Source organism: Crotalus tigris, unplaced genomic scaffold (assembly GCF_016545835.1).
Source record: "Crotalus tigris isolate CLP2741 ecotype Arizona unplaced genomic scaffold, ASM1654583v1 scf7180000024450.1299024, whole genome shotgun sequence".
NCBI classification, from domain to species: domain Eukaryota; kingdom Metazoa; phylum Chordata; class Lepidosauria; order Squamata; family Viperidae; genus Crotalus; species Crotalus tigris.
In genome coordinates this window covers 1154488-1175913 of record NW_024100619.1, presented here as the reverse complement: position 1 = coordinate 1175913, position 21426 = coordinate 1154488, and the positions used below count along the sequence as shown (strand labels likewise).

General features: G+C 36.6%; 1 protein-coding gene across 1 annotated transcript in view; it reads left to right on the top strand.

Moving 5' to 3' along the window:
* COLEC12 (collectin subfamily member 12) overlaps positions 1-21426 on the top strand; it is a 93864-nt gene that overhangs the window by 52503 nt on the left and 19935 nt on the right. The window lies entirely within an intron of this gene.

Here is a 21426-nt window from a genome sequence, read left to right as displayed (position 1 = left end):
TAATATTTTGGCTTGTCTATCCTTTATGTAGCAGGGAAATATAGTTTTTAGACTTTCCTCTTCAAAGAAAAAAGAAAAGTCTGTAAGAGAAGATTTTATTATAGAAATTTTAGGAATACCAACTTGAAATGACCACTTCAAGTATCTTTAACAAAAAAAACAGACTAAAATAATCAATTCCCTTTCCCTAAATAAGGAATACTCTTTCATCTTTCATCTTTACAATATGATATCCATGTCTTCTTACTTATTACGTGTAGATTTTCCCAATTATTTTAAAAGTCTCTGAATTTTAACAATTCTTTGTATGCCCACCTCTTCAAAAGTAAGTTATAGTTAATTATTTATTTTATTTAAATGTATTTATAGGGCCAGCCATCTCACTAATGCAATTGTGAACATCAAAGAAAGCAGAGAGCATACCAGGTAGATGGTATGTCACCTTACGATGTTGTGGGAATTGAAGTAGGATGCTCTTAAATGTGGGAAAGGAAAGGTTTTTCCCTTACCTGAAAAGAAGGAACTAATGATAGGAACATTTAGGAAAGAAATTGAGCAGAGTGTGGAGATTTGCTAAAAACTGATAATATTGCTATAACACCAGATTTCATTGACAAACCAACTGAAAGTGGAAGTATGATAGGACACACACTCACATTGCAATCTTTCATTGAAAGACAAATGCAGTCTAATAAGCAAAGAAAGGGACTTCATTGTAATATTAGTAAAATATTCACTATTTTTTCTGATCTCCTGGGAGCAGTTTATCACTCTTTTTTAACTTAGGAACAGGGGATATAATACTTTTATGTATTCTATGCCTACCCAGGCCTTCAGAGATCCTTCTGTGAATAGTCAAAAAAACTTTTTATTTCTTCCAGATTTACAACTCTGCCCTTAGTGTGTGTGATGCAGGTTTCTGTTGGGGACACAGCACATACTCAACTGTGTTTTCTCCCATACAGGAGCTGAAGAGTGATCAGTGTTGAGGAGCTATAATAATTAGAGGATATGCCATGGTGTTTTGATGATAGGAACTCCAATGTTCACCGTGCCCAAGTGAGCTAAAATATAGATAATCCAATACCTTGGTAGGCCAAAATGAAAGGCTCTGCACATTGAACTTCTTCAAGTATGCTAACAATTAGCTCTGAAGAGGTTAAATTATGCAACTGAATATATTCATACGGATTGAATTGAGAGAACTCTTTAGGAATGCTAAGAATGTATTGTGTGTATGATGATGGTTTAACCTTTCTTCAAAGAAGCAGAACAGAATGGTGGGGGTCCTGGAATGACAAAAGAGAGAAGCAGATGTCTGGAACATAAATTACATTATATCATTCCATGTTGTTCTAAAAGAAAATTGCTATCTTACCTCCATTTTTCAAAATTTTGCAAAATATTTTATTGAACTGAAGTTTTACTTATTGTACATAGTTTTACTTATTTGCTTCAAAATAGTACATGAAAATATAGATCTGTGGCTTTCTTCTTTGAGCTGTTTTTTTAAAAAGTTACCATTCTCAACACTACTAAAGGTAAGACGAACCCTATGGGATTAGGGCAAAGACCATCCTAATCCAGCATTTTGTTTCTCATACCAGATGACTCTGGAAGCTCACAGCTGGAGATTAAAACATGCTCTTCTCCTGATAGTCTATGCTTTGGAATGGCTGCTGCCTTCAAAGTAATAGTCATTGGTAGTCCTGTCTCCCATGAATTAAGCCCACCCTCTTTAAATCCATCCTTGTTCACTGCTTTCACTAATTGTTTTATGGTATTGAGTCATGTATTATGTGAAACAGCCATTCATTTATTTGTTTTAAATCTCCTTCACCTCATTCACTTTTTTTGCTAAGTCCCAGGCTGTGGTAGAGATAGTTTGAAACTGCATATGACAGAATTTTCATGTAAGTTCTAGGTTCTTGTTATCTGCCTCTTCCTTTACTTCCTATCATTTGACCTACAGCGACATTTTCTTTCCTGCTATAACACACGGTCTACCAATTCTGTAGAGTCCTCAGCGTCAGTAATTGAATTGCCCTTCCTTGTTAACCTTTGATCTCCTATGTTTTGCTGAGCCCCTTGTTTGATTTTGTTTTATGTACATTGCCTATCTTAATAAACTTAGATTCTGGCCCCTTTCCAATTCTTAGCCCAGTAAAACTGAACAATAATTGCTTCTCACACTGAGAAGCATCTGCAAATCCTTCATGTTTTTGAGCAGCTATTTTCTCTGCTTACCTAATGGTTATGATTGGTTGACGAGCACTTGCAACCTCAGTGTCAAAAATTAAATGCAGTGCAAGTTCTGGGTAGAATTTGACACAATGATCCAAAATATTGTTTGCAGAGAGATGTGTCTGGAAACACTTCAGTCTGCATTGCTGGAATTTTAAGACCTATTTGCTTTGGATAAGGCAGAATCAAGTATCAAATTCTGACATTGCACAAGAACTGATTCAAGACCTATGGCTATTGGTTTGTTTTCTGGTAAAAATTCTGAGTTCTCAGTAAATCTTCTGCTGAATCAATGGTATTGCTGCCAATATGAATCAAAACAAAAAAGCTATGGCGTCTATGTTAATTGATCTCACACATACATTCATGCATTTGCAATTCATTAATTGCTACCAGATTGATGGCATTAAACTATGCCATGGCATTTCAGACAAACACCACTGTGGCGTTGCTCGTTAATGTTTGTTATTGCCTTCAATACACTGTAGCATGCGAAGTAGCAAACATAGCCTCTCCTTTTTTATTGGGTTGGGGTTTTTTTGTTTTTTGTTTTGCTTTTGTAATCTTTCCCTACATTCATTAGGATCATTGAAAGCAAGCAAAAAAAGCCTCACTGGCAAGGATATTCAGATATCTTTTCAGTTACAATCTGTTGGTCAGGGACTCTTAGGCAAACAAGCTGGTTAGTTCTTTGTTCTCCTTGCTTCAATTCCACAGGCTATAGCAAAGCATTCTGAAATGAACTGTAAAATCATTTAAAATAATCCAGCAGGGGAAAGATCTATCTTCTGTATTAGTTTTTTAACATGTCCAAGAGTAATTTTTTTAAAAAGTTTTAAAATGGTACCCACAGGATTCAGTCTGCTCTATCATATTCAGATTAATGAAGCACCATCCAGACAATTAGCAATTATATGGATGGCTTGTAAAACAAAGGAACGAGTGTAAAGATGAAACACAATAACCCTTCCCTCCAAATTTCTGCTATAGTCTTGATTTAGACTGAGATATTATACCTGATTTTTGCACTGGAGGAAAAGAAGTCAATAGAAATTTTTCTCCTGATGCAAATAACAAGCACAGTGGGGCTGGATCAAGATTAAGTTCATAGCGGGGAGTAAGGGTTAAAACCATTGTAAGTCATACATCAGATCTAATGGAGTTGAAAGATGTGGGGGTAATATATCAGCAGCACCTGAAGTGGACGTGTTCCTCCGTGTTGGTGGCTGGTTGCTGAGCTATAGGACTAATGCCCAGGGTGTTGATGGGGGGCTGCTGTTGGACCGAAGTGATATTCAAAGTATTAGTGGGTGGTTGCTGTCGCACTGTGGTGGCACTCAAGCTGCTAACTGGGGTCTGCTGCCCCACTGACAGTGGGCCTGTTGCAGCCTTAAGAGAGGAGGTGGTGGTTGTGGTAGGAGAAACAGGAGGTGGTGAGAGGAGAGGCCAGGGAGCATTTTGAACCAGCTGAGCTGCAGTCATTGCCATGGGCAGCACCTGAGGAACAGAGGCCTGGCTCTGCAGCAAAGCAGCAGCTGGGTTGTTCTGGCTCAAAGTAGGCACTAGAGTTGGGGTCTGTGGTCTGGCAGGAGGAGGCACTGGTACTGACATGGTCACAGATGAAGGAGGCATCGGGAAATTTACATCATTCCCATTCTGATCTAGAGCTTGTTTTTAGATTATGCCGATTTCTAGATTATGTCTTCCTTCCATAGTTATAGGCTATGGAAGGAAGACATTTGTCCATCCAGATGTTGTTGAGTGCAATTACCAGCATTGCTTACTATAGTTGTATTTTTTGAGACTGATGGGAGTTATAGTCCAGCAAACCTGGCAATAGGCTGCCAATTCTTGCTATATTGGTTAAGAAGTCAGAGACCATCTTTTTCCTGTGTAAATTAGGGGAAAAAACACAATATAAAAAATAGAATAAAACAAATATTAGTTCATTTTGTTTTGAAAGTGACATTTTGTGATGATGAAAAAGATTTACTGAAGTTCAGATTTCCTTAAGGCTAAAAAGATTATCTTTTAATTAAAGATTATTTTCTACTGAAGTGGGGGCATTTGATCATGCTAGCCTAAAATTAATCTGGAAGTAATCCAAATGGGCTGAACTGTTTCTTTCTGCATGAGTGTAATAACTGATATTGTCTTATTTAAGAATAAGTAGATCTAAGTGACATAATAGAGACAATGTGTGGAATCAGGCTAAATATGACAGCTGAAATCATGTCTACCCGGAGACCTGAAACTCTGTGACAGAATGGCTCTAGTTCAATGACACAAGATTTTAAAATGTATCAGCTGCAAATCATAGCAGGTTGTTTTGCAAGTATACAAGGTTGTAGAACACATAGTAAAGTCACAATAATTTAGGCATCATTGAGATATAACTTGTTACAGAGTGAAAGAGAAGAGGATTTAAAATTTTCCTGGCAGGCTTATTTTTTCCCAGGAGTTCCAATAAAAGATAATTATGGCAGACTTCTGACAGTCAGGTGGGAACCCTTTGGCAATCACTCCACCTTAGTTCCTAGTCTTTTGCCCACGACTTTGCTTTCAAACCAAAATTTAGGACAATTGAAAGGATAGTACTTTGGGATTTTCTACTCAAAGCCCAGAAATACAGAACTTAACAACCCTTTGCTAGTTCTGAAATGTAAGAGGTTGCTATTTAATCAGATATATACTTGAGGAAGGTTTTAATGAGAAATTCTTTTATAAAACCAACAAAGACATATCTGTCTATCTATCTATAATCTATCATCTATATCAGGCATGTCAAACTTGCGACATCACGTGACGTCGCGCAATGTATCGGGCCAGTTTTGCCATTGCCGGCAATGGGGTGGGCATGGCTTCCACGTTACGCATCTGGCCCGCAGGCCTGCAGTTTGACACCCCTGATCTATATCATTTAAAGGAATATATTGAGAAACAGAAAATACAGAGAACACAACAAAATATATCAACAGAATTCTTAAAATCAGTACAATCAGCCTAGCCAACTAGTTATTTGTTAGTGACTTGAATAAGGTCTTGGGTTTCAGAAGATGTTAGATGCAAAGAAGATGGATGGAAAGAGTTACTTTAGGTTTCTTGTTTTGATGTTTATGAGCTTCTTTCTTTTTCAATCTCTCTTGTCTTCTTTTTTATTCTCATCCTTTTTTCCCTTGAATATTTCTTAGTTTTATAGAAAGTGATACCCAGCCTTTGTGGAGACTGACTTGTCCATGTGCTCTAATAGGATTTTGTGAGGCAGTTCAACAAATTAATAAAATATGTAGGAGTTAAATCCACCTTCCTAATTGATCTTGATGAAATTAATTGCAACCAAGACTATCTAGTAGATATTGCCAAACATGAGGGCTTTTTAAGGCCACTATTTTATAATTAATACTTCCTCTTTCTCCTTTGTTAGGGTTTAATAACCATAATCCTTTTTTATTTTGAAAATGAATACTGTTTACACTTACTCAGTGCTTTTTTTGTAAAAAAAAAAAATATGGTGCCGGAACTCACACGTCATACAACCCGCCTTGCCTACCCTACAAGGTTCCATCCAAAAAAGGTACCGGAACTCTATTCTGGGTGTTCTATGGAAAAAAAAGCCCTGCACTTACCTAATTATCCAAATGGTCATCTGTTTATTTGAAAGATCTTGATATATATTATGTCTTTCCTAGTACAATTGTTTCCTGCTTGTTCAATACTAGAAATTTAGAATGAATTTGTATATTGCAATAATTGATAATGCAGATCTAATCTGGGTCAGTGACATTACCCTGGGACACGTATATTCGCCTTAATTGATAATGTCTAAGTTATCCAATGGAAATTGACAAAACTATCTGCTACTCTATTTTTAGGTGGAGTAAATTCACACAAAGAGGAGATTTGTATTTTTGAGAGTGGATTTTTTCATCTGTGTATGAGTATTTGATGATGCTCCAGTGACAGTGTAAATTTTCCAATATGATACAAATCTGACTTTTTAACTATATATAGTGTATATACTAAAATAACATGGCCATCTTGTCTATTGGGAGAATAACTATTTTACTGGAATTATTTTTTAAATTGATAGATATGTGAAAAAACATATTTTGGACCCACCTCCACTTCAGGCCAAAAAAAATGTAAGGTAGAATTAATTCATGGCTTTTAAGAGCTTAGCCATCTGAACAGAAGGCCGTAGGAATGACTGACAAGCTTCCTGAATTGTATTTAATGACTGCATGGCAGAGAAACTCTTTGCAGTTTTATGGCATAATTTTACAGACCCTGATACTCAACATATACACAGAGTGAGTGAATGAGAGAAAGTTTAAAAGCTGAGAAGTAATTAAATGTGACAGTATGGGGAAAACCCTTGAAAGAAAATTCTGGTCAGTTTTTCTCCTTCATCTGGTGTTGTTTCAGGTCACAGAGGTCCTGTAAATAGCCCAGTCATGGCTAATTCCTCAGCAGGCTTAGCATGTGGTTTGAGTTTGCAAAATGATTCAGAAGCATGCTGTGAGATAGCTACTGATAACAAGCAGATGTGAAGTATGCTTTTAAAAAAAAGGAGGTAAGAAAGTGCAGTAGTTGGGTCTGATTTGAATAGGCATGGTATAATTCCCAGTTATAGCTGTTTTGGGCACTTAGGTAAGCATTAGGATAAACTAGGAAGCAGATTCAAAAAAAATCTCCATTTTCCTAAAGATATACAGATTCAAAAATTTATAAATATGAGTTTGCTTTTATCCAATCTCATAAAGTTTTGAAAGGGCATTTTATTTCATGCAAAAAGTTGGTTCTTCACTATCTATTGAAGCATTTTAACATTATATGAAAACTGTTAAAAGGAATTAAATATAAAAAAGAATTAAATTCCATAATTCAGTGTATTCTAAAAGGCAGAAATTCCTTTCCATTCTCATCAAACTTTCAAAACATTTTTTTTATAATTTTACTTAAAGCAAACTTCCTCAGTTATGCTGACCAAAGAGTTTTTACTTTTTACATTTGTGCTGTGCTGTCTTACAAAATACTGTTGATTAACATCCTGTAAACTGCAACTTCTCCACCTACTGTGTTTCTCACTAAATAAATATTCAGAAAATGCAGGTCTGTTTAATTAAACATCCCTAAATTATTCTTTGATAATTATTTTGGACTGCTTCAATTATTTTATGTAGTCATGGCATATAATAAATTTGCTGGTCAATGTCTCTAGAAATAAGGGGTTTAGGGACAAGTAGATCTCAAATTTGTTAAATTCTATTTTTGGATAATTATCACATTTCCTTTTTTATGAGCTGCTTGTGTAAAAATACGTTCCATGTTGCACAACATATGCAAACTCAGTAAATATCCTCATCTAAAGCCTGTTCTTCTGTCAGTATACTTAATGTTAATGTTTATGTTGCTATTTTTATTACCATTTGTGATTGGTAACCACTTTACAGCCATCTATTCAGTCTTGCCAACCAGGAAGACAGGAAATGAGGTGGTAAGTGGACTCTAGTCCACACCTATGGGGAACTGTAGTGGACTCTTGGTAGACTCTTAAAGACCACCAGTGATCTGTCAACCTGTCAATCACATTCTAAGAGTCATGATATAAAAGGTTAATGCTGTAATAATTCTTTAACAGCATGTTGTCAGCATTACCAAGTAAATCACATTAGGAAATCAATTCCAAGACTTTTTTATGGCTGTAAGTTAATGCTTAAAATCGATCCTAGATGCAAAGTAGCCTTTATTTTCTGCCTGCAGCCAACAGGTTGTTTATATGCTATGAGGTAGAAGAGAAATTGTGTATGATTCTCAGTACTAGAAATGATTTACTAGAAAGTATATTTTAAACTCTAAGCAACAGGAAACCAGTACTCACTGTGTACTAATAAGGAAAATACTGGTTTACAACCTGTTTTTATTGTTCTATAACCTGAAAGTTTGCTATGGTTAGGCAAAACCAAAAAACACTTTGAAAAATAAGTGTGGTCAGAAAGTTCACCCAATAATTTCTAGTATGAGAATAAAATCTTGATTGCATCCGAAGTACATGAAATATAATATTCAACAATATAATAAATATTAGTCAATAAATCTAATAACCTCCAGAAGTACAATCAATTTTGAATTTTTTCTTCCATCTTCTCTTGAGATTGCTTCTCAGCTAGTCTCCTCACAGTGAGAAGATAATTTTTTGAAAAGCTGAGGTTGTAGAAGACATGTGTTACTTAATGGTAGCCCCTCCGTTCCAAAATAGGAGAAGATTCATGGCACTGTTTCCCACTAATACATTTTATTTTTAAAAAAAATAATTGTTATTGTATTTAAAATAATAAAAAACCAAAAGGAACAAAACACAAAGCTTCATACATTGGCTGTCTGTTTATCTATATCTAATCTTTCATTCACAGCTAATACTTTTTACATTGCTCAAGCCACTCTATACATCTGATGAAGTGAGTTGCAGCTTATCAATTCTTATGCCTTTAAATAACATGTGTGAGAAGAAGGGGGGGGGGTTAATTCCAGATCTTCTACTTCCATCCAGGAAGTGAGGAGTTTAATTCACAAACATCTGAGGTTAGGCAGCCAAAAGCAGAGTTCCTTCTGTCATAGCCTTTTGTACACAGCAAGAGTGGCTGTTACGCAATCAATGACCAGTCATCTTTTTTCCCTATATTGAATTTGAGACATCTAGCTAAATACACACATCACTGGGAAGATACGTGTGCTCACTGAAATTAATAAATGGTTTTATTGGCAAAGATTAATTGGAGTCTTTAATGCTGTCACTATAACAGCCAATTGTTGGGTGGAATTTGGAGGGAATGTTATTTTTCTATTGCTACAATATGGGTCTATTTATATTTATATATTTACATTTGAAATAATTATTATAGTTCAAGTGGTATTGCAATGCACATAGTATGAAGAGGACTCTGATAACATGATCATTTTCTAGATTTCCAAATATTAACTCTTGAGGCGCAATGTGTGAGCTGGCCAGAGTTATGTTTAAGATGGGCAGCCATTCAAACCTTTTAAATTTGAAAACTTCTCTTTTTTTGCAATAGATTTAAAATGAAATCTATTTTCACAGAGGGCTGTTTCCTTAAAATAGGAGAGAACATTATAAGTAAAACAGAGATAAATCAGGCATAAATAAATGTTCCCCGTTTTCACAATAAGTTTTCTCATATTTATATTATATATGTCTCATTAAACTCTTAGCTCAGTGGGAATGAACACAAAATATACTTTGTTAATGGAAAAAAGTGGAATATAAAATTCTTAAGTATTGATTTCTTTAAAAAGATACACCCAGTAGGTTTACAAGTAGGTGTTATGACCAGTTGATGTCTGTGAATGGTTCCTCAAGCAGTGAATTGCCAGCTAGCCCACAGTTCTGGGTAATAGAAATTTCTCTGCAGGAAAGAGAAACTGGAGGATGACCTATTTGTGCTTCCTGTTCCTTGCAGGAATTTACTTTCTTGTGGCTTATCTGTGAATGATTATGGTTCAATTCGCTTGAGAGCTGAAGGATTTACAATGTACCCTAAACTGCTGTGGGGCCTTCATGAAAATTGAATTGGCAAAAGCCTCATGTTCTTAATCACTTTATCAATTAATTGCTTTACAGTCAAAAAGAGATATTCCTAATGGCATTGAAATCAAAAGCTCTTGGCAAGTGGCTTCTTTTTGAAATTAAGGAGAGGAGGGAAAGGTTTGAAGAATTTGGTAAAAGCATTACCAAAAGCAATTTGGTAGCACTGATGATGTTACCTAGTTTGGTAATAAAGCATCTGCAAGGAAACCACTAAGCCATCCCACAATCTGGTAAAAAGAATGACTGCAGCAGTTAAAAAGGAAATGGAGGAATTTGCAAGGATGATAAAAGATCTGAAAGAAGAACTTAAGAAAGCTGAAGAATCCATTAAGTCTTGCTTAGACTTAAAAACCAATTTTGTGTAGAAGTTTTGGAAAGTAAGACAGAAGTTATAAATAGAGAAACAAGAGGATTTGGACAAGTTGGCATTATTGGATGAGAGAAAAAGGATTTTACTTAAGATTTAGAGCAATTCCAGAAAAACACATGGAGAATCTATTAGAGAAAAGACTTGTGAAGTCTCAGTAATTTTCTGGATTGGGAGGAATGTAATATTGATACAGAAATTGATAAAGTCTGTCAGAGCATGCACAGTCTTATTGCGCTGAGGTAACCCAGGAGTAAATACAGTAAACAGTGGTTTGTATTAAATGGTGGTTTATATTACACATTATCTACAAATATACACAAGGAACAAAATACATACACGTGGTAATACAGCAAATTCCAATACATAGCAATTCCATCAGGAAATGGACAAGAGAGAAAGACTCCAGCAAAGCCTTCCCTTTTATACTCAGACTCTTAAAGGGATACACACACCTTGTGATGACCCAGGGCACAGCACCAAGGCAATGCAGTCAGCTGGCAATTCAAACCGCCCTTTAATTGCTCCAAATTTTCCCCAAATGCTCCCACGTTTCTGGCAAGCCTCCAAACACAGGAACACACACACATACCTTTGGCTGCAAGTAGTTTCACATACAGTCTGATTAAGAGAGGAATTTACTCAAGGCCATGGAGATAAGAAAGAATGACACATACATCATAAACCTAACGAGTCTGTGTGAATACATACTTGCCTAAACAGTTTCAGTAGGGGAGCCAAAATACAGTCTGAGTTCTTTAAACATCCAAGCAATGTTGTCAGCCAGTCCAATAGTCAGAGTGTCCAGGTTTCCAAGCAGAAGTCACAGAACAAGAGATCAGCAACAACACATACAAAACTCCAAGGAATTAGCATTTGTTCCCGACAAATGCCTCTACCCACAGCGTCTCCTTAAATCTCATTCTCCAGGTGTGCCTTGTGGAGAGGGGTGGGATGCTCTCCTCCCAAGTAGTTGAGCCTGCCTGCATTGTTCCCTTCTCTCCACTTTCCGTGCTCTAGGATCAGATGGGGGTGGCCCTTGCTCATTGCCTGAACTCTGTCTCTCCTGTTCCACTTCTGAAGGGCCTTGGCCTGCCTCTGCCTACTCTTCCTCACATTCCTCTGAAGCCACAGACACCTCCCTCTTGACCTTCATAGGGTCGGATTCCAGCTCATTTTCCTCCACAGATTCAGGCTCCAACGGAGGCATGACACACCTGCTGAATCATTCCTATCATTGCATCATCCATCTTACATTACATTACATCATTACATAAGTTGTTTAGCTTTTAAATCATTATCCTGACAAGGTCTATTATCAATGCACATTTTACAAATGGATCCCCTGTTCCAAGGGATGTCCTCGTGCACTTTGGCAAGAAAAAGGCCAAGTTGCAAAGCAACATTTTAATAATACACTGAGGATTGGTGATAAAGCTGTAATTGTACTTAAGAGAATCCCAATTAGAATATTGCATAGTAGTTTTTTTTTCTGATAAATGTAGATAGAATAACATTTCATTTAGGTGGGACAAGTTGGAAAGGGTAGTTTTTACTTTTAAACATCGATTTAGGTTAAACTCTGTGCAGAAAGAAATAGATTTGGGGGTGGGGAATTACAGAAGAACTGGAGGAGGCACTATGGGAAGTGACAATGATAGATGAAACTAAACAAATGCCACAACAAACACACTGATGAGGATTCCACATTGGACACTGCAGTATTTAACAACAATCAATTTCTATGCTTTCATAATCAACATACCTAATAGAAATACTTTCCTTGGTCTTCTCTTCTTCCAATAGTATTCTCATTTTACTAATATTGAGCAGATATAGTTCTTAGTACTTTCAATACATACAAAGTTGAATATAATTTTTTTCTAGTATTTAACAATAACATCAATATGTAACATCTTTTCTAATCAGCTTATTTTACAGTTGCATTTGCAAAAAATCATCTTATGTAAATCGCTATGAGTCTGTTTTCAGAACTCTTATTTAAGCTTGGTTTCCCCTCAATATTCAAAACATTTTTTGTCAGTTATAATTTTCTCAAAAATGATTACTTTTAAATATCCAAAACATTTCATACATTTAAATCATCCCAATATTTTTACATTTCCCATATCATTAAAAAATACTATACTACTTATAAATCACATCTCTCTTACTATAAAACCCCTTCATATCCAAAATTTGACTATTCTTTTAACCATATTTAGACAAATGTTTGGTCATATGATACTCCATCTGGTATGTCAAGTCATCTTTCTTGCCTGTTCTTATTTAAGCTTAGTATCCTTTCAGTATTCAGAATATTTCTTATCAATTATAATTTTCTCCAAGTTGATTACATTTGAATATCCAAAACATTTTGTTCATTTAAATCAGCTATTTTCCAAAGCACCTGAAGGCAAGACAAGAAGCAACGGGTGGAAACTAATCAAGGAGAGAAGCAACCTAGAACTAAGGAGAAACTTCCTGACAGTGAGAACAATTAATCAGTGGAACAGCTTGCCTCCAGAAGCAGTAAATGCTCCAACACTGGAAGTTTTTAAAAAGAGACTGGACAGCCATTTGTCCAAAATGGTGTAGGGTTTCCTGCCCAAGCAGGGGGTTGGACTAGATGACCTCCAAGGTCCCTTCCAACTTTACTACTATTATTATTATTATCCCATTATTTTTACATTTCCCATATCATAAAAAATACTATTATTTTAGCAATATTCAAAGAAGTATTTAGTCATGTAGTACTCCATCTGGTAGGTCAAATCATCTCTGTTGAGTCTGGCTCTCAACTTCTTCTTTTGCTTAGCAGCTTTCCAAGTTGGTGTATTCAGCTTGCCAAGGGCTTCTTCCTGTATTTTTATAGATGTTTGTAAGTATGGGAAAGACAAATTGAGTAAAGTGCTTTTGAGGAGGAATTTCACCCATTTATATTTGCTAAGAAACTTCCACTTTCCTTCTCCCTTGACTTCTCTTTTCATTTTTTGTCTCCCAAACTCTAGTGGTTCTCCTGACTTTTATTAAGTCTTCTTTCTTATCTTCAGGTTTGTTTTGAAGTTCTGAAAGATAAAGTGTCTTTTCCATTTCCAATATTATTGCAAAATCTTGCAGATTTTTCTGTTAAGCTGTAATTTTCTTCATTTCTGATCTCCATTTTTAGATCACTTTCCTCTGGTTTTTGTTCTGTTATCTGATTTATTTATTCATTCATTGTCACCATTTTCTGAGAATTTTTTAATTGTGAGCTTAGGTTAAGGATGCATTCATTTATATCATCAAAATTATTTTTAATCTCATTATGATTTGAAGCAATTGTCATTTCCTCTTGGAAAGTATTTGTCTTGTCTTGAGGTATTACTCCTGCAAATCTCTGATGTTTCAGACTGGAGATTTTAGAAAAGAATATTGTGTGTGATTTCTTACCACTTTTAGTTGTATATGCAACTCTCATTTTCATCAAAACAACCAGTCTTAAACTCCAAACACTATAGTATTATATGTTTCTTATCTTTATGAACAGTCCAAAATGTTCAACCATTTAAAAATAATCCAGTAGTTTCTCCCCTAGAAGAATAGCCAAAAAGTCAAAGTTTTTCTTTCTCTGCAAACGATTCTTAAACTTAAATATCATAGCTCAGTAAGTGTTTATAATCCAAGAAGATCAGCAGTTTTCATAGCAATTGTGTTTCTCATTCTACAACAGATAGCCCAGTGTATTTTTTTTTCCTTTATTCCCAGCTGTTCTCTGTTTAGCTAAGAATCACTGAGGATCAAAAGGATGAATTGTGCTCTGTTTCTGGGTGTCTTGCCAATTTCTGAGGCAGGGAAGCTGTAGTTCTATACTCTGTTCCACCACTAGATGTCAGTAGCTGTTTATTTTCCAACTTTTAAAATGAAAAGATTATTTTCTTATAATTTCATCAATATTCTTTTAAATGGAAAATCTTAACAATTTCCATAGTTTTCTGTTTTATATAAATTATAGCTTTACATTAGTCCATTTCAATGTATTTTTGTCTCCCATAAAAATTAAATTGCCACTTCCATCTATGGAAGGGTGGAGTTATAGTCCCATTCCTTCTCATTTTCAGAGGATTTTTTGCTTCTTGGGGATCTTTTCCAAGAAATCAGTTTCAAAATAGAGAAGAGAAGATCAATATTCTCATCCAGCTCCAACAAACTGTTCGCAGTTGTTCTTACTTGGTGCTTTTGGACTTTGGATGCCAGTAGCTTGGGCTAGTCACTGGAGTGCAGCTAGCCTTTCTCTTGTCGGGTTGGAAGGCTTCCCCCAGATCAAACGGATTGACCGCTGTCTTTCTATGATCAGTGGGGGAGTCTCCTTCTTCGTCGCCTCTCCAGGGCAATTTTAGACCCATTTAGGGTCCCCAGGCAGGGCAAAAGCAGCTGTGGGGTGCGGAGCTCCGTAATCCTTCAGCCGTGTCACTACGATGCAAAACCGGAAGTCTGAAGATGGGCTTTTAAAACCTTTACAACAAAAGATGAATATTGTTTTGCAGAATAGAAAGATTCCTGTTAATATAACATTAATACTAAAGACAGACAAGATTTTATTTTAACAAGAAACCATCAACCAATATTATTGTATAAAGGTTAGAAACCATTTACCAGGATTTTGGCTGAAAGGTTTAAAATAATTTTATGGGATTTACTCATGAAGAGCAATGTGGATTTTTGTCCAAACTATATAAGATAATATTAGAAATACTTTGAATATTCCAGAATACTTAGAACATAATGAAAAACAAGCTGCACTGATATTCTTATAAATTAAGTGCATTTGTCGAAGATTTGGCGTTAGAAAATCCACTAGAGGGTGTTGAAGCATTATTGGAAAATTAAATGACGGGTATATTGGCAGGTTTTAAGATTAATAATCCGAGGAGAAATTTATTAACTAAAATATGAAACTAGAAGTAAAGCTGATAGAAAAAACTAGTTTTAAGGTTGAGAAAAAATATGTTGATATTATGATAAATATGAATTGTAGATTATTTTACAATAATTATATTAAGAGTTGGAGTGAACTTAAAGATGAGAAAAAATAAAATTGTCATTATTGGGGAGATTTTCTAGAATAAAAATGAATGTTTTGTCAAGAATGATGCTTTGTTTCAGATAATACTTGTTTGGCAACACATTTACCATTTTAACAATAGCAAAAAGATGTATCTAAATTTAAATGACGGGGGGGGGGACACACACACAACATAGCTAATTCTCTTGTATTCTCTTTCTTTGATAGATGCTGTATTCCTGTTAATTTTCTTTTCATTGTAAGTTGCCAGAGTTGCTGTGGGGTCAAACAGCCTCAAAACTGAAATATTAAATTAAATGACAGAAAGAATTTTAGGTCACTATTTAGTGAGAATTTCCCCCCAAGTTTAGAATGTAAATTAATTAGAGGTAAAGTTAAAGTCACAATGATTGACTTTTTATGGGTCACAATAGGTTGACCTGTTATTTGGAAAAGTCTACATAAGTTCTGAGAGAACCAAAAAAAAAAACCCTAAAATGCCAGGGTAAGCATCATGAAATGTGGATGAAGAAAAGGTGTATAATATTTTTTGTTATGTGGCCATGCCTGTTACACCCTTTCTGATAGCTGTGCAGCAGCCATTTGTTTGAATGAAATGAATTAAACATATCTAGTATTCGGCAATACTTTGGGCAAACAGCAACACATGTTTATATTTCTGTTCATATGCTAATAATATTAATAGATTTTAGTTTTAAAAAGCCAACGACTTAATGCAATAAGTCTAGTAAGCAGAATTTAAATCTGTTAAAATATATTATTTGTCATGAAATCTTTGAAGGCAGAAGAACAGTAATTTATGGAATAAGCACAGGGTTTTTTTCATGAAAATGTGCTGGGTTCCATCCAAGTATCTCTCATTACAAGAGTATTTTCAGGGTGTGTTTAAAAAGTCAAGATGACAGCTGCAGTGCTGTTGTTTTGGGTATTTGTGTTGTGTGTGTGATTACCTTTAAAAATGGATGGTGTTTCTACTGCATCATTGTGACCATCATTTTGATGTGTTTGGTCATATCCTGTGGACTGCTCTGATTCTATTAACTAATGAAGTTTGGTTTTTCAAGAACACAATATTGATATTTTTAAAATAAAAAAGCTAATATAGCAAAAGCGTATCTTTCAAACTTTTTTTGTCTCAGAAACCTACCTCTTTCTATATGTATTGGGAAGATATGTGAATTTGCTATTTGTTGTGTATGTACTTTACTTTCTTTGCTTGTAATTACTTTTTAAAAAGTCTTTATAAGATGTTCAGACTAATTCAGCAAGTAGAAGACAAGGAGGAAAATAAGCTCCAGCAATTAAAAGGTCTTAGTCCTTTTTTATGGTCAGCTATATTGCCGAAACAATTTGCCAGAAAATGAACCAAAAGCACTTTTCAGGTTCCTTCACTTTGAATATGTAAAGAAAAAATTCTTGCTTGTTTGCATGTATTTATTTTCCCCTTTTGCAACTGTCTTTTTTTCTTGTCAGTTAAAATATTGTATTTTGTCATTAATCACAGTATGACATTGTTCCATTTAATTACATGTCCATGGCTATTGAAGTGTGTAATTAAGATTTTTAACAATTCATTCTGAATCTCTGAGCCTGCAGTGAGCAAAAACAAAGCCATAAACTAAGTGATTGGGTTAAAACAATTGAGAGATTATAATCAAGCTGAATAATGAGGATTCTTTACCTCTTTATGAAAAAGTTTGTTGGCTAGATTGAAGTTGAAAAAATATCCTGAAGAAAGCAATGGCAAGTTTCCATACAGTTGCCAAGAAAACTGCTTGGCTGTTTCCTTAATAGTCACCAGGAGCTGCACTCTGCTCAAGACAATCTTTACTTGTTTTGCGCACATTGCATACAATTAAAAATATTTCCTTTGTTGAAACCCTTTGTTGATAATAATGGAGGCCGTTGTGGATTCTTATTATGTTTCATGCTAAAGAAGGAATTAATGAAGAGACGTATCTCATGATTTCATGATTCTGTGAGAGATATTTCTCTTTTCTTTGAAGGGAAAAATTCGAACTAATATTTTCACATGTTCTATAGAAATTCAGAGACCTAAATGGTTATGGTGTGCAGAAAATTCATTCATTCATTCATTCACTCACTCACTCATTTATATTTATTAGCTGCCCACTTCCAGGAAGGTTCTATAGCAGTGATGGTGAACTTTTTAGAGACCAAGTGCCCAAAACCCGCCCCTGCTCTGCCCCCCGCCCTGGCTGCCCACCCCGTGCCTGCCACAGGACCACCCACCGCCTCCATGTCCCGCTGCAGCAGATCTCCCAGGCAGCCCACCAGCAGCTTGGCGGTCACGCCTTCTGACCACGCCCCGCAGCATCATCTGTGCGTGATGGGCCTGAGGGCAGAATCTTGTCCCCGCTGCCCGGCTGCCATGTCCTTGGCTGCGCTGCTCCACGTGGGCCACACTCGGGGGCAAATCTCCTCCGGGGGTGCTGCTGGTGAGGAGGGGGTCATGGGGGAGGCGAGGCTGGGACGATGGCATGCGTGTCCACAGAGAGGGCTCTGAGTGCCACCTCTGGCATGCGTGGCATAGGTTCACCACCACTGTTTTATAGTAATTAACTTTTGCTAAGGAGCTCTTGGTAGTGTGGTTTTTCCTCTGGCTTTAGCAGAATCTCTACAAAATGGAAAGTCTATTCTTCGTGCTCTACATCCTAGAGATTTTGTAAAAACTTTCTGTCTCCGTTTCTCTCGCTCAGATTTTCAGATAACATACCATTTCATATTTCATATTGATGATCTCATTTTAAAGTTCCTCTACCATATCACAGTTCAGAACTACCATTAATGCTTTTAAAAGAATTCTATATCTTCATTTAATTTGCAAAATTACAACAGGTGGGGGAAGGAGTGGATTAGTTTAAAAATTAAGGCTGCAAGGTATTTAAGGGGTTTAAGAGTTTGTGAAAATAGTATCCTTAAAAATATATTAGATGTTCAGTAGTGTTGAAGGAAAAATCTTTATCAGGGTCCAGTCCAAGCTGGGAATAAACAACATGGAAACTACTTTAGAAATTTCTGAAGTTTTCGGTCATTTTTTTTTTAGTGTTCATGGCTGACACCTAGTGGCATTATCTGTGCTTAAAACCCTGTTTTTTGCATGTCCCAAATTAGGAAAATATCCTAATGTACTTACTCTCTAATAATACTAAAGTGTTCTTATGTAGTATAGATACTGGCAGAAGGTAAGAGATTATTTATAGAAATGAAGGATCTCTGAACCACTTTTGACTAACCAGTTAAAATAATTAAGCTTTTCAAATCTTTCAACTGGAAAAAAAAATCTTGATAGAACAGTTATGAAGATGCAAACATAGAAAAAATATTTACTTACAGTGATTTGTTGTTATTTATTATAATGGATTGGATAGTTCACATTTTATAGGAAGTTTCAGCATTATTTAAAACAGTGGTTCTCAACCTTTTTAATGCTGCGACCCCCAATCGGTCGTAAGTCGAGGACTACCCAACCGGTCGTAAGTCAAGGACTACCCAACCGGTCGTAAGTCGAGGACTTTCCCTGCCCGGGAGTGCCGCGCATGCGTGATGCCATCCCCTGTGCCGGCCGAGGTGTAGCTGGCAAGTGGCAGAGATGGCGCAGGCCGACCATCGGCTGGGCCACCAGCTGGCCCAGCCCAAGTGAGGTAAGGCACCCACCGGGCCCCACACGCACCAGCAACCCTCCCTGCGCACGCCGGCCTCCCACCTCCCACCCCTGACCCTCTTTTATTTACATTTTTAGTAGTTGCTCAGCAGGGAGGGGTGGAAACTTCCAGACAGCTCGCCTTCGCTGCAGACAACTTGCAGCACCGTTTGCAGAATGGGACTTTTGGCGGGCTCAGCAGGGCAGAGACAGCCTGGACAATTCCTATTGGCTTTTGAAAGCCAATAGAATTAAACTTTATTCAAGAGAGTCTATTCTATTGGCTTTCAAAAGCCAATAGAATAAAAGGGAGTAGCACAGCTAAGGAAAAGGGGGAAAAATGGCGGACTGCGTTGTTTGGTGACCCCCGTGAAATGGTCATTCGACCCCAAATGGGGTCCCAACCCACAGGTTGAGAACCACTGATTTAAAAGTTTGATATAGTTGAATTGTGATTAACAGCTCTATACACCACACCTTACAGCTTTTCAATAAAAGAAAAAAAGAGATTTTACTCTGGGAAAGAAATAATAGATAAGAGATAATGAAGAAGTTTTAATAACTACAGATTCCATCATCCTTGAATTTAACCAATGCTGCATGCATCATTGCCTGCTAAAGAGAATTTTTTTTATTTCAAATATTTCTGTTCAGTTTTCTAGTTAAAAAATCTTGAAGTTTATTTTTTAATGATGATGATGATGATGATGATGATGATGGAAGGAAGGAACCTCGAAGGTCATGTAGTCCAACCCCCGGCTCAGGCAGGAAACCCTATACCATTTCAGGCAAATGGCTGTCCAGTCTCTTCTTAAAAACGTCCAGCATTGGAGCATTCACAGCTTCTGGAGGCAGGTTGTTCCACTGATTAATTGTTTTAACTTTCAAGAAATTTCTCCTTAGTTCTAGGTTGCTTCTCTCTTTGGTTAGTTTCCATCCATTGCTTCTTGTCCTGTCTTCAGGTGCTTTGGAGAATAGCTTGACTCCCTCTTCTTTGTGGCAGCCCATGAGATATTGAAACACTGCTATCATGTCAACCCTTGTCCTTCTCGTCATTAAACTAGACATACCCAATTCCAGCAACCATTCCTTATATGTTTTAGCCTCCAGCCCCCTAATCATCTTGTTGCTCTTCTCTGTACTCTTTCTAGAGTGTCAGCATCTTTTTTACATTTTTAGTTTTCCAAGTGTGGCTTTACCAAGGCATTGTAAAGTGTATTAACGCTTCACATATCTGTGGGATTTGCTTGTCATTACCTTTTTGCAACCTTGATAAAGGAAAGGCCAGACTGACTTTTTAGATTTGGGCCTTATATGGAAAAGGGACTGGACTATTCTAATGTGCTCTTGATTAGTATCCAGAAGCTTCAACTGGCACAGGCAGTTATGTGGGCCCCCAGAACAGGACATGTCACACCTCTGCTATGAACACTGCATTGGCTGCCTGTTTGTTTCTGGTCTAATTCAAGGTACTAGTTTTTACCTTTAAAGCCCTTCATGGGATAACACCAGGTTCCTGTCCCTGATTACATCAGCGCTTCTCATTAGATCTGTCAGAAGGACATGCTATGGGTGCCATATTTGAAGAACTTCCATTTGATGGGTCCCAGGAGGTGAGCTTTTTCTGTGTGGTGCCTGCCTTGTGAAACATTCTACCCACCCCCAAGAAGTCAGGTTAATTCCATCCCTGTTAATGTTTGGGAAGCCCCTCAAAACCTGGTTATGTCACCAAATTTGGGAGTCAGGAAACTGGTGACATTTTATGGTGGCTCCTCTAATATGATTAATGCATGGTTACGATACATCGCAAATAAAGGCTCTTGGAATTACTGATGAGTCTTACTAAAAAAAAAAAAAAGGCAAAAATATTTTTTTAATTCCTCAGTAGTAAAATTGTTTATCTCCCTGCTCCCCAAAAATCTGCAGATGGAGACCCCCATTTGAGAACAAAGTCTCCAGTCACTGGAATGTAATCCAAGAAAAACAAATACTACAAAGGCTAATAACAGGAGGATGCCTTTCGAGCTTGTTTTTTTGTGACCATCTTGGCTCCTGGAGAAAGGGGGTCCCCAAAACATATGTATCAGCTGGATATACCCTTTGTACTAAGCCTCGTTCTGTTTAGCCAGATGTCTTCCCAACAGGGACAAAGAAAAAACAGACCTTGCATTATAATAAGCCAGAAAACAGAAAAGTGTGTCTAGTGAAAGAAGGCTCATTGTATCCCATCTGATATTTATTAAGGGTTGTTTAAGTCAGCAGGGAGAAATGTGCAGCATCCGGAAATGACCCGGACTCTCTGGTATGTTCAACCGGTGACAAAGGTTTCGAAGCAGCCCATCATTAAAGATGTGTGATCAGATTACATAAGGAAGGACCCAAACCAAACCAATATATGAACAGATAAAAGTGCAATTAAGATTAAACTCGGTTTTGCATAATTTAGAATACGGTCACTTCAAGAGCATAGAATAGTC